The 14,588-nt window shown below is 42.9% G+C and overlaps 1 protein-coding gene across 3 annotated transcripts in view; it reads left to right on the forward strand.

Moving 5' to 3' along the window:
* SNX10 (sorting nexin 10) overlaps positions 1 to 14,588 on the forward strand; it is a 79,302-nt gene that overhangs the window by 19,541 nt on the left and 45,173 nt on the right. The window contains exon 1 of one of the 3 annotated variants that reach the window (XM_038770979.1): positions 1,352 to 1,371. The exons of the other annotated variants lie outside the window; for them this stretch is intronic. The gene's annotated coding sequence lies outside the window, so the exon portion shown is untranslated. Of the gene's footprint in view, positions 1 to 1,351; positions 1,372 to 14,588 lie in introns of those variants that run through there. 3 annotated transcript variants of the gene reach the window in all.

The raw sequence follows: 14,588 nt of genomic DNA on the forward strand, positions 1-14,588 counted from the left end.
TTCAATTCCCTAATTTAATGGTGATAGGTCACATGGACAAGAGAGGCGTAACCTTACTAAAGTTTAGTAAGGCATTCAATCCTGCCTTCACGTGGCATTAACGAGTTTGCCAAGGATGGCGTTATCCAAACTACTCTTAGATATTGTCCTATCAATCGAAGAGTCAATCGTATCACTGTGTGCAGAGCACTGTAATAATAGTAATAATTATGGTATTGAGTCCTTACTATATGTGAGGCACTATACTGAGTCCTTGGGAGAATACAATATAATGATTAGGAGAGTAAAACAGAGTAAGTAGATGTATTTCCTTGCCCATAAGGAGCCTAGAGCCTAGGTGTCACTTTTGTTTTAGAGGAAGTCCTTTGCTCTTAAAGCTGTACTTATTAGATAGGATAATTGGAATTCCAGTGACATCCCTGGTCACTTCTGCCTCAGTCATATGGTTTATTTTACTCTTTAATATCTCAAGATGCATTTCAAAGGTCGACTTTCTTGGTTAAGGATAAGAAAAGCTATCCATTGTCTGTTGGGTTTGGCCTTTTCTTGGCTTGCCTGGCTTGCTTCCTGCCCCGTGGTGCAGAGCTGGGGGAGGTTAGGAGGAGATGGAGTAGAAGCCTGGTTTGGGGGATTTTTTTTTGCAGCCTCAGACCCCACCCTCAGTAGAGACCCAGTGCTGAAAAGCTCCTCAGGGGTAGTGCCAGGGTAGCCTTGCCATCCTTTTAAGCTATTTGTTGGGTGCAAAGCACCATAGTACTCTCTGGAGCAGATACAAGATAATCAGGTCAGATGCAGTCCCAGCACTAAGTGGGGCTTACGGTCTAAGTAACTAATTAATTGTGGTATGTAAGTGTTTACTATGTGCCAGGCACTGTACTAAGCGCTGGGGTGGATACAAGTAATAAGTAGGGTTGGGCACAGTCCCTGTCCCACATGGGGCTCATAGTCTCAGTCCCCATTTTACAGATGAGCAAATTGAGGCACAGAGAAGTGAAGTGATTTGCCCAAAGTCACACAGCAGGCAACAGTGCTCAGCGATTAGAACAGTGCTTGGCACATAGTAAGCGCTTAACAAATAACCATCATTATTAAATGGTAGAGCTGGGATTTAGAATCCAGCCTTTCGGCTCTCAGGCCTATGCTTTTTCCACTAGGCCGTGATCCTTCCCTCTGTGGACTCGGACCAGTCCGGCTTGTAAAATAGCCCCTGACCATTTTCTTTTTCCTCCTGACTCTAGTTTTTGTCTGTCAGGATCACTCCTCCTAATTCTGTTGTACTTTCTCAAACACTTAGTATGGTGCTCTCTACCTGGCAAGGTGCTCATTAAATACAGATGATTGATTGGGAGCAGGCAAGACCTAAACCTTAAGGTGACCCAGCTATCCTTGCACTGAAGCAGTTGTTAATTTCTTCCAACTTGCCCAAATAAGTAGTGAATTGTTGTGGTATTTTAAGTGCTCACTATGTGCCAATTACTGTGCTAAATTGTGTGGTAGATACCATACTATCAGATCAGACTGTCTTTCAGCTTTTAATATCGTGTCTAATTTCTCTTACACTTAGAATCTTTCATTCAATCATATTTATTGAGCGTTTACTATGTGCTCAGCATTGTGCTAAGCGATTGGAAAGTACAATTCGGGTGCTTAGATCTGTGTTGATTTACTTAGCCTAGCTGGCCAAAGCCCAATATAGAACCTCTGTTGGGTCTTATTTTATTCAGTCTGAAGATGAGAGCCAGAACCCTGTATTAACTTTAGTTTCAAATACTGGAGGGCGTCTAGAGTGATTTTGCAAGTCATCTCCTGCTTACGATTGTGTTTGTCTAGATCACAGAAATGAAAAATTGGCCTGCATGGTTTTTTTTGGTTTTCTTTTATTTGAAATATGGGCTATCTGACGTGCTTAGGTTATTTGACAAGAGTGGTGGTTTTATATAGACAAGAAGGGCATTCCTTTGCGAAAGATTTGGGCGTCTTCTAGTCTGCAGGAAGAGGAAGAAGGTCGCTTAACCGCAGTGGTTATTGGAAAGTACAGGAGCATTTTGTAATTACTTTTTGTATTTGTAAAGCAGTCCACCGCAACCGTTTAGGGGTGGAACTGCCAGTGAAATTTCCACTCTTGCTTGTTTCTTGCAATACTTCGTCGCTTCTTAAAATGCCTTTCTTCTGCCAGTCATTTGTTAAATCAAATCTTGACTGCCAGATTGTAATTACTATAAATTCATACTTTCATAAATCAGGAACCTCAACTTCACAATTTCATCGCATCGAGGCAACAGATATCTCGATTGACCCCGCTAAATTTTCAGAGTTTTGTTAGGTGTGTTGTTATTCCTCAGGTTACAGGGGATGTCATGCCATCCCATAAACCTTCCTGGTACTTTTGTACGTAGTCGTTTTTTTTTTTTTTTTAAGATATTTGTTAAGCGCTTACTATGTCCAAAGCACTGTTTTAAGCGCTGGGGAGGTTACAAGGTGATCAGGTTGTCCCGGGGGGGCTCACAGTTTTAATCCCCATTTTACAGATGAGGTAACTGAGGCACAGAGAAGTTAAGTGACTTGCCCAAAGTCACACAGCTGACAGTTGGCAGAGCCGGGATTTGAACCCATGACCTCTGACTCCAAAGCCCGTGCTCTTTCCACTGAACCACAGTGTGTCTCTTATCGATACCATTTGTTTACTTTTGTTTTTATCAACTGCACCTGCTTCATTTCATGTTTGGTCATTTCTGGTCTCTTCCATTTAGTTTTGGGTGGTTTTTATTTTAAGGTAGGGGTCAGGTTTTCAGTGATATGTGCCCAAGTGTCTAATATAGTGCTCTGCACATACTAGTTACTGACTGTAATGTTGAATTGCTTGCCTTGAGAGACAGTACTAGGTCGTCTATGCAGCAAATGCAAGATATAGTTTCATCTCCGTAAGAGCTTTCATCAAGCAATCAGTGGTATTTATTGAGTACTAATGCTGTGCAGAGCACTGTTCTAAGGTCTTGGGAGAATAATAATGATATTTTTTAAATGCTGTGTCAAGCACTGTTCTGAGCACAGGGGTACATACAAGCTAATCAGGTTGGACACAGTCCCTGTCCCACATGGGGCTCACAGTCTTAATCCCCATTTTCCCAGTGAGGTAACCGAGGCACAGAGAAGTGACTTGCCCAAGGTCACACAGCAAAAAAATGGTGGAGAAGGAATTAGAACCCAGGTCCTTCTGTCTCCCAGGCCCAGGCACTAGCCCATATGCTGCTTCCCCAATTCAGAGAATTAGCAGACGCGTTTCCTGCCCATAATGAGCTTAGAGTCTAGAGGGGGAGAATTCTAAGATATCTTAGCCTATTTGGAGTCTGGACATATTTGCATTTCCGCTCCCCTTCCAATCAAGTCAAGCTGGTTTGTGGAATGTCCTTCTTATCTTAGTTTGGCAAGACAAGACCTATCTCTTAAAATGGATTTTTCTATGATTTTTAATAGAAAATATTTTTAATGGTATTTGTAAAGTGGCCACTCTGTGTCAGGCCCTAAACTAAATGCTAAACTAAATCCTACACTAAATTAACCAGATCGGACACAGTCACTGTCCCACATGGGGCTCTCAGTTTTACTTGCAAGGAGAACAGGCATTTAATTACCTTTATATTATTAATTGTATTTATTGAGCGCTTATTGTGTGAAAAACACTGTACTAAGCGCCTGGGAGGGTACAATAAGACATCAAACACATTCCCTGCCCACCAGGAGCACGCACAGTCTAGGGCTCTGTTGCTTTTATTTGTACATATTTGAGGTTTTTTTCTTTATCCATCAAGATTTTATGAGTAGTGGGTGTGTTTTCAACATTGAGCCTCACTTTCCTGGGTAATGTAATCACTTTCCAATTACGGCATTTGTAAAGTGTTTACTAGGTGCCAAACACCTTGTTAAGTACAGGGGTAATGCAAGGTATAAGATAATCAGGTCGGGATTGTCCTCGTCCTAAACAGGGGCACCGTTAAAACTTAAAACTATTATCTACTTAAATTAAGGGACACATCTGTTGAACCAAGTTTCTGCTATTAACTGCTGTGGCTTGTTGTTACTTTCTCCTTAAACTATTTGTGAGTAGTTTGTGTCTGCAGGTCTCTCCTGTTGGTCTCTTACAAACTCCTTGGGAGGTGAGAACTTTGTCTTAGTTGTGCCCTGCCAAGTGTTGTTTTTTTTAATGATATTTGTAAAGTGCTTACTATATGCCAGGCACTGTACTAAGCACTTATGTACATATCTGTAGTTTATTGATTTATATTAATGTCTGTCTCCCGCTCTAGACTGCAAGCTCTTTTTTTAAAAATGGCATTTATTAAGCACTTGCTATGTGCAAAGCACTGTTCTAAGTGCTGGGGAGGTTACAAGATAATCAGGTTGTCCCACAGGGGGCTCACAGTCTTAATCCCCATTTTACAGATGAGGCAACTGAGGCACAGAGAAGTTAAGTGACTTGCCCAAAGTCACACAGCTGACAATTGACAGAGCCGGGATTTGAACCCATGACCTCTGACTCCAAAGCCCGGGCTCTTTCCACCGAGCCACGCTGCTTCTGTACCCCAGCACCTAGAACAATGCCTGTCACACAGTAAGCACTTAACAAATACCATCATCATCATTAAGGACATAGACCCAGTGTATAGGCGAAGGAATAGGGTAGGGAGTAGAGAAGCAGCATGGCTCAGTGGAAAGATCATGGGCTTGGGAGTCAGAGGTCATGGGTTCAAATTCCGGCTCTGCCAATTGTCAGCTGTGTGACTTTGGGCAAGTCACTTAACCACTCTGTGCCTGTTATTTCATCTGTAAAATGGGGATTGAGCCCATATGGGGTAGATACAAGGTAATCAGGTTGTCTCACGTGGGGCTCAGTCTTAATCCCCATTTTACAGATGAAGTAAATGAGGCACAGGGTGGTTAAATGGCTTGCCCAAGGTCACACAGCAGACAGGTGGCAGAGCTGGGATTAACAGGGATTGTCTCTCTTGATTGCTGAATTGTACTTTCCAAGCGTTTAGTACAGTGCTGTGCAAACAGTAAGTGCTCAATAAATACAGTTGAATGAATGATTAGAACCCATGGCCTCTGACTCACAAGTCCATGCCCTTTCCGCTAAGCCACACTGCTTCCCTGTTTCTTCTAATTCTCATCTCTCCACTGCCAGCCTTATGCTTCTGCCCTCCCTCTCCTTCAGAGCCCATGAATCACTGCTCTTCCCCATCTTCAAAACCCTTCTGAAATCACTTATCCTCCAGTAGGCCTTGCCTGATTAATCTAGCATCTCCCTCACCCTACTACCCCACCAAAATGCCACTTTAGCATTTCCTTGTCACCTAAGTACTTGAGTACTAAACGATTCCCCCACTAGTTAAATGTACATATCTTTACACCCTATACGCACCCTCCCACCAGTAATTTATTTTAGCATCTTCCCCCCAGTGTGTAAACTTTTTGAGAGCAGGACTCATGTTTACCAGCTCTAAAGTACTCTCCCACGTGCTTAATATACAGGGAGATCTGCATCACGTGTGGGTAATGAAAATTCAATCATCCAACAACAAAAACCACATAAAGATAAAACTTTCCTGATCCTCTGTTTTGTAGGCTCTTTGACAATAGGGAGCAGAGCAAGAAGCAGCATGGCTAGAGCCCAGGCCCGTAAGCCAGAGGTCGTGATTCCTAATTCCAACTCCACCACTTGTCTACTGTCATTCATTCAATCGTATTTATTGACCGCTTACTGTGTGCAGAGTACTGTACTAAGCGCTTGGGAAGTACAAGTCGGCAACATAGAGAGACGATCCCTACCCAACAACAGGCTCACAGTCTAGAAGGGGGAGACAGAAAACAAAACAAAGCATGTAGACAGGTGTCAAAATTGTCAGAACAAGTAGAATTAAAGCTATATGCACATCATTAACAAAATAAATAGAATAGTAAATATGTACAAGTAAAAATAGAGTAATAATTCTGTACAAATATATACAAGTGCTGTGGGGAGGGGAAGGAGGTAGGGTGGGGGGGTGGGGAGGAGGAGAGGAAGAAGGGGGCTCAGTCTGGGAAGGCCTCCTGGAAGAGGTGAGTTCTCAATAGGGCTTTGAAGGGAGGAAGAGAGCTAGCTTGGTGGATGTGCGGAGGGAGGGCATTCCAGGCTAGGGGAAGGACGTGGGCCTGGGATTGACGGCAGGACAGGCGGGAACGAGGCCCAGTGAGGAGGTTAGTGGCAGAGGAGCGGAGGGTGCGGGCTGGGCTGGAGAAGGAGAGAAGGGAGGTGCGGTAGGAGAGGGCGAGGTGATGGACAGCCTTGGAGCCTAGAGCGAGGAGTTTTTACTTGATTCGTAGGTTGACAGGCAGCCACTGGAGATTTTTGAGGAGGGGAGTGACATGCCCAGAGCATTTCTGCACAAAGATAATCCGGGCAGCAGAGTGAAGTATAGACTGAAATGGGGAGAGACAGGAGGATGGGAGATCAGAGAGGAGGCTGATGCAGTAGTCCAGTCTGGATAGGATGAGAGATTGTACTAACGTGGTAGCGATTTGGATGGAGAGGAAAGGGCGGATCTTGGCGATGTTGTGGAGGTGAGACCGGCGGGTTTTGGGTGACAGATTGGATGTGTGGGGTGAACGAGAGAGCAGAGTCGAGGATGACACCAAGGTTGTGGACTTGTGAGACTGGAAGGATGGTAGTGCCGTCTACAGTGACGGGAAAGTCAGGGAGAGGGCAGGTTTTCGGAGGGAAGATAAGGAGTTCAGTCTTGGACCTGAGGCAAGTCACTTAACTTTTATGTGCCTCAGTTGCCTCATCTGAAAAAGGGAGATTAAAACTGTGAGCCCCATGTGGGACATGGATAAAGTCCAACTTGATTATCTTGTATCTACCCAGTGCTTTGTACAGTGCCTGGCATGTAGTAATAATAATAATAATTATGATATTTAAGTGCTTCCTATAATAATAATAATGATGGCATTTATTAAGTACTTAAAAGCACTGTTCTAAGCACTGGGGTATATACAAGGTAGTCAAGTTATCCCACGTGGGGCTCACAGACTTAATCCCCATTTTCCAGATGAGGTAACTGAGGCACAGAGAAGTTAAGTGACTTGCCCAAAGTCACACAGCTGACAAGTGGCAGAACCGAGATTTTTCCTATGCGCCAGGCACTGCACTGTATTAAGCGCCGGGGTGGATACAAGCAAATTGGGTTGGTCACAGTCCCTGTCCCACGTGGGGCTCACCGTCTCAATCCTCATTTTACAATGAGGTGACTGAGGCACAGAGAAGTGAAGTGACTTACCCAAGGTCACACAGCAGACAAGTGGCAGAGTTAGGATTAGAACCCATGACCTTTCTGGCTCCCAGGCCTGTGCTCTGTCCACTAAGCCATGCTGCCAAGTGCTAAGTAAGTGCTTAACAAATACCATTAAAAACACAAGGGGAATCATATCTAACAACTCTATTGTTTTTTATTCTCCCAAGCACTTAGTACAGGACTTGGCACCCAGTAAACTCAATAATTACCATTTGCTCTTAGTGACTACTAGTCAACAATGACTGGCTTTTCATCGGGACAACAATGAAATCAGCCCTTCTGAGGGATTTCAGCTTTTAAATTATTTTGATTTTAGTTGTGTTTGGTGTTCAGAATTTAATGCTGAGGCCTAATTGTAGGCCATTTAAGGGCAAAACAGTAGGAGTTTAAAACAGGCTTAAAACCTCTCAGTGTTGCTTCAGCAGAAAAAATGATAATATGCACGTTATACTTAATTAATAACCAGAAAATTAGGCTGGCATAAGGAAGAAGAAATTTTTTTTTCAGACGGAGCCATGGAAAAGGGGGAGTAATGATATCCTTCAGTTCTCAAAGGACACTAATAATCCGCTCAGCAGAAACCTTAATTAAACTAATTAGGCATGTTGAAGTTCAAGTGTAGTGTTCCAGTCTGAGTTGCCTTAAAATCTACTGCTTCCCAATTTGAAGGAACTCAAGTACTCTTCAGAGAGATGGAGATTACTAGGGACACTGCAAATCGAGGTGCAAAAGTAGTGGTAGAGATATTTGAGTGCTTAGTTCAGTGTTCTGCACACAGTAAATGCTCAGTACATAGCACTGATTGATTGAGTGCCTGCTGAATGCAATTCATTGTTCTAAACTCTTGGAGCCCACATAAGGAGGAGAAATCTTCTCTGCCTCCAAGGAGCTTAAGTAATAGTATCCTGGGGCTATCAGAAAATCAGACCATTTCTGAGGCCTTATCTGGAAAAAAAGGAGTAACTAAATGGAGGCTTTTGTGGGTTAAACAATCTGGTTAGGGTGGGGTTTGTCAGACCATCGAATCCCCTCAACAGTCAATCAAGCAATCAGTTGTCTTTTTTTTGAGCTCTCGCTGTATGCAGAGCACTGTACAGAACACTTAGAAGAGTACAATACAGCCAGAGCTGAGAGAGATGTTCCCTGTCCACAAGGAGTTTACAGTCTAGAGGGGGAGACAGACATTAAAATAAATGATAGCTATGTACATAAATGCTGTGAGATTGAGGGTGGAGGGAATAAACCCTACAAATCCAAGTGCAAGGGTGACACAGAAGGGAGAGGAAATAGGGGAAACGAGGCCTTAATCGGGTAAGGCCTCTTGGAATCAATCAATCAATTGTATTTATTGAGCGCTTACTGTGTGCAGAGCACTGTACTAAGCGCTTGGGAAGTACAAGTTGGCAACATATAGAAACAGTCCCTACCCAACAGTGGGCTCACAGTCTAAAAAACATGACCCCCTGAGCAGCACTTTGCAAATAGTACACGCTTAATAAATACCATCATTATTATTATTTAGCTGTTTCTCTTCTCCCCCCGACCCCTGCAAACCACGCACACCTACTGAAACAGCTCCCTTGTGTTATCAAATGGCCGGCCTAATATCAGGCCAGTAATAATAATAGTACAGATTGTGGTATTAAGTGCTTGTTATATGCTAAGCATTTGGTGTAGATACAGAATAAGCAGTTTGTAACAGAATAAGCAGTTTGTACCCAATCTCTTTCCCCTGTGGGTTTGGCATTTTACAAAGGAAAGGACGAATCAGGTATTTAATTCCCATTCTACAGATGAGGAAACTGAGGCACAAAGAAGTTAAATGACAGGTCCAAGGTTACCCAGCAGGCAAGTGGCGGAACTGGGATTAGAACCAGGTCTCTAGATTGTAAATTTGCTGTGGTCAGAGAACGGGTCTGCCAACTCTGGGATGCAGCATGGTCTAGTGGATAGAGCACAGGCCTGAGTGTTCTAATCCTGGCTCCACCACTTGTCTGCTGTGTGACTTTGGGCAAGTCACTTCGCTTCTCTGGGCCTCAGTTACCTTAGCTGTAAAATGGGGATTAAGACTGTGAGCCCCATGTGGGACAGGGACTGTGTCCAACCTGCTTATCTTGAGTCTACTTTTTTTAAAAATGGCATTTATTAAGTGCTTACTATGTGCAAAGCACTGTTCTAAGCGTTCTAAGTACTTCAGTGCTTAGAACAGTGCTTGACACATCGTAAGGCACATTATTATTATTGTTAACTCTGTTGAATTGTACTCTCCCAAGTGTTTAGTATAGTGCTCTGCTCATGATAAACACTCAATAATTACCAATCAATCAATCAATCAATCGTATCCATTGAGCGCTTACTGTGTGCAGAGCACTGTACTAAGCGCTTGGGAAGTACAAGTTGGCAACATATAGAGACAGTCCCTACCCAACAGTGGGCTCACAGTCTAAAATGGGGAGACAGAGAACAAAACCAAACATACTAACAAAATAAAATAAATAGAATAGATATGCACAAATAAAATAAATAAATGGAGTAATAAATATGTACAAACATATATGCATATATACAGGTGCTGTGGGGAAGGGAAGGAGGTAAGATGGGGAGGATGGAGAGGGGGACGAGGGAGAGAGGAAGGAAGGGGCTCAGTCTGATGATGAGGTCTCCTTTCTCGCAGACCTGTTTGCTTTCTACAAGGCCACCAATGTATCATGTCAGAGTCTTCAAGACCCAGAATTTCTGGCAGGAAGCAATTATAATTTTATTTTTTTATCATTATAAAGGGTTTAAGAATACAACTTACCTTGGAGTGAATTCTTAAAGGACAGTTTATTCAGCTACTGCAACTAATGTTTCTTCAGGAAAATAAAAAAAATTAGTCACCAATAATTTAAGGCCGTTATATGAATTTCCAGAAAACCAGTAAGCTTTGTCCTGTGACTTCTAGGAAACATATCTTGGAATTAAATAAAAACTAGAATTTTTTTCTGTATTTGTGCCATGCTGTGCTGACTTGATTTAAAATTACTTTCAGCTTCTTGGTTGAACAATGACACATCAAGCATGTAACCGTGAACCTCATGTGATTTTATTGTTAACCTATTTTAAGAAAAAGACATACAAAGAGAGAAACACTAAGAACTGAAAAAATTCAACTGGAAATGATTTAAACAAAATGGTTGAAATAGATAAAAATCAAACAAACCATAAGGGATATTTATTTTTTCAAAACTTATTCTTATAGAGAAGCAGCGTGGCTCAGTGGAAAGAGCAAGGGCTTTGGAGTCAGAGGTCATGGGTTCAAATCCCGACTCCGCCAGTTGCCAGCTGTGTGACTTTGGGCAAGTCACTTAACTTCTCTGTGCCTCAGTTACCTCATCTGTAAAATGGGGATTAAGACTGTAAGCCCCCCGTGGAACAACCTGGTCACCTTGTAACCTCCCCAGTGCTTAGAACAGTGCTTTGCACATAGTAAGTGCTTAATAAATACCATCATTATTATTATGATTATTCTGTTTACAAAAATAAATTTAGGGTTCTTGAACACAATTAAAAAATCAAAATTAATTGATAGTCTGTGTACATTCTGTAGGTGTATTCCAAAGAAAGCTCACATTAAAGCTGGTAAGCCAAAACAGCTTTTTATGTTACAATCAGTAGGAAACTGGTGCACTTAGGTTAATTACAAATGTTTGCTACTTGTATTGAATCAGTGTAGCAAATTAATATCCATACCATGGCTACATTTTAAATTTAAATATTGGGCTTCTACTGAAAGGGTAAAGATGCAAGGGAAGAGAAGTAGCATGGCGTATGGATAATAATTTTGTTGCCAATTTGTACTTCCCAAGCGCTTAGTACAGTGCTCTGCACATAGTAAGCGCTCAATAAATACGATTGATGACGATTGATGATAGGGCACAGACCTAACAGTCAGAAGGACCTGTATTCTAATCCCCGGTCCCCCACTTGTCTGCCATGTGACCTTGGGCAAGTCACTTCACTTCTCTGGGCCTCAGTTCCCTTATCTGTAAAATGGGGATTAACACTATGTGGCCCATGTAGTACATGGACTGTCAGCCTTGTACTTACCCCAGCGTTCAGTACAGTGCTTGGTACAAAGTGCTTGACCAATACCATAAAAAAATGGTTAGCTTGGACCTTCCCATGCAAACAAAACAGTCAATTCGTAGAATTTTATCTGTTGTGTGCAGAACGCTATACTGAGCACTTAGGAGAGCACACTAAATGAATCGATATGATCCTGTCCCTAAGGAGCCTTCAGTCTAGAGGGGGAGACAGCCATTAAAAAATTACAGATAGGAGGAAGTGATAGAATATGTAAAATAAGTGCTAGGAGAGTACATGAGTACTTAAGAGTTTAGGTGAAGTTGAAGTGGCTGTTGGGGTAATATGAATGGGAAGATTAGAAATCAATGGTATTTATTGAGTGCTTACTGTGTGCAAAGCACTGTACTAAGCACTTGAAATCATTTGGGGTGGGGCCCAAGCAAGGGAAGAGAGGTGTCTGGGTTAGGGGCTTTTCCATTATTGGACTTTATACAGGTGAATATTTTTACACCTGTCTACAGCTGTCTCCTCCACTAGAGTGTAATAATAATAATAATAATAATGGCATTTATTAAGCGCTTACTATGTGCAAAGCACTGTTCTAAGAACTGAGGAGATTACAAGGTGAGCAAGTTGTCCCACAGGGGGCTCACAGTCTTAATCCCCCATTTAACAGATGAGGTAACTGAGGCACAGAGAAGTTAAGTAACGTGCCTAAAGTCACACAGCTGACAATTGGCAGAGCCTGGATTTGAACCCATGACCCCTGACTCCAAAGTCCGGGCTCTTTCCACTGAGCCACGCTGCTTGTAGGATCCTTGTGGGAATGGAATATGTTTTTCCAAATGCTTAATACAGTTCATTTTGTTTGGTAGGGGCTTAATAAATACCACGACTATTACTGAGCAGCAGAGGTTTCTATAGGCCTGCCTGGTGGTTAGTTTAGTCAACCAATCGAAGGTCAGTGCTAATAAATATGATTGAATGAATGGAAGTATTTATTGAGCGCTTGCAGGTTTGGAGAGAACAATAGAATAAAGTAGGTAGAGACATTCCCTGCCTACAAGGAGCTTACAGTCTAGGGGGAAGGCACTGGTTCCTATCCCACTTCTGACAGTTGCTTTGAGAAGCAGCATAGCCTAGTGGGTAGAGCTTGGGCCTGGGTGGCAGAAGGACCTGGGTTCTAATCCTGACTGCCACTTTTTCTGCTGCTTTTGTATCTCCATGGGCAAGTCACATCTCTGTGCCTCAGTTACCTCATCTGGAAAATGGGGATTAAGACTGTGAGCTCTCTGTGGGACAGGGACGGTCCCAACCTGGTTTTCTTGTTTCTACCCCAGCACTTAGTACAGTGCCTGGCACATAGTAAGCTCTTAATGAATACTGTAATTATTATTATTACTATTAAACACAGCAGAACAGATACAGTGAGTGTCCCACCCAGGATTAACAATTTAAATGTAGGGACAGCAGGTATCTTATTCCATTTTTATCAATCAATCAATTGTATTTATTGAGCACTTACTGTGTGCAGAGCACTGTACTAAGCGCTTGGGAAGTACAAGTTGGCAACATATAGAGACAGTCCCTACCCAATAGTGGGCTTGGAAACTGAGGATACCAGTCTCAGAAAGGTTAAATGACTTACCTGAGGTCACAGAGCAGGCCATTGTCAGAGCTGAGACTAGAAACTGGGTCTCCTGACTTCCCACCTCATGCTCTTTTCACTTGATCATGCTGCTTCCCTTTTAATATTAATATTTTCCCATTTGGACTCCCTCCATCCAAATAAAAATGTCACCAAGAAATAATAATAATAATGATGGCTTTTGTTAAGCGCTTACTATGTGCAAAGCACTGTTCTAAGCACTGGGGGGATACAGGTGTTCAGGTTGTCCCACGTGAGCCTCACAGTCTTAATCTCCATTTTACAGATGAGGCAACTGAGGCCCAGAGAAGTTAAGTGACTTGGCTGAAGTCACACAGCTGACAAGTGGCAGAGCGGGGATTAGAACCCATGACCTCTGGCACCATGCTCTTTTCTTCCCCCTAATGGATTTTTCTCTGTCGTGTTTTGTGGTGTTAATCTTTGGACTTTGGACTCTGGACAAGATCACAAGGATAAATGGCTTAGAAAAGACTTCCACTGTTTTCATTTAACTGGGTCCGTTTCCTGGCTCCTCCCCCTAGGGAGTCTTTGTGCTCCTAAGTGCTTTAAATAATTTCAGCTCTTTGGAACCTCTGATAGTCCTGACTTCACAATTAGGTCCACTTCAGTAGAGTTTGTTCTCAAATGCAGAAAAGTGGGTGCCACATTGTTGTTCAGAGTAGAGGGACTGAAAGTAGGAGAGCTCCTGTGGTGTGGACCTTCTGAACCCACATAATAATAATGCTATTCAATCGTATTTATTGAGCGCTTACTGTGTGCAGAGCAATCAATCGTATTTATTGAGTGCTTACTGTGTGCAGAGCACTGTACTAAGCGCTTGGGAAGTACAAGTTGGCAACATATAGAGACAGTCCCTACCCAACAGTGGGCTCACAGTCTGAAAGGGGGAGACAGAGAACAAAACCAAACATACTAACAAAATAAAATAAATAGAATAGATATGTACAAGTAAAATAAATAAATAGAGCACTGTACTAAACGCTTGGGAAGTACAGGTCAGAAACATATAGAGGCGGGCCCTACCCAACAAGGGGCTCACAGTCTAGAAGGGGGAGACAGATGACAAAACAGAACGTGTAGACAGGTGTCCAAATCGTCAGAATAGAATTATAGCTATATGCACATCATTAACAAAATAAATAGAATAGTGAATATGTACAAGTGAAATAAATAGAATGTCTGTACAAATATATACAAGTGCTGTGGGGAGGGGAAGGAGGTAGGGTGGGGGGATGGAGGGGGAGAGGAAAAAGAGGGCTCAGTCTGGGAAGGCCTCCTGGAGGAGGTGAGCTCTCAGTAGGGCTTTGAAGGGAGAAAGAGAGCTAGCTTGGCGGATGTGTGGAGGGAGGGCATTCCAGGCCAGGGGAAGGATGTGGGCTGGGGATCGACGGCGGGACAGGCGAGAATGAGGTACAGTGAGGAGGTTAGCGGCAGAGGAGCAGAGGGTGTGGGCTGGGCTGGAGAAGGAGAGAAGGGAGGTGAGGTAGGAGGGGGCGAGGTGATGGACAGCCTACTAATTCTGG

This window comes from Tachyglossus aculeatus, chromosome 2 (genome assembly GCF_015852505.1).
Source record: "Tachyglossus aculeatus isolate mTacAcu1 chromosome 2, mTacAcu1.pri, whole genome shotgun sequence".
Lineage (NCBI taxonomy): Eukaryota > Metazoa > Chordata > Mammalia > Monotremata > Tachyglossidae > Tachyglossus > Tachyglossus aculeatus.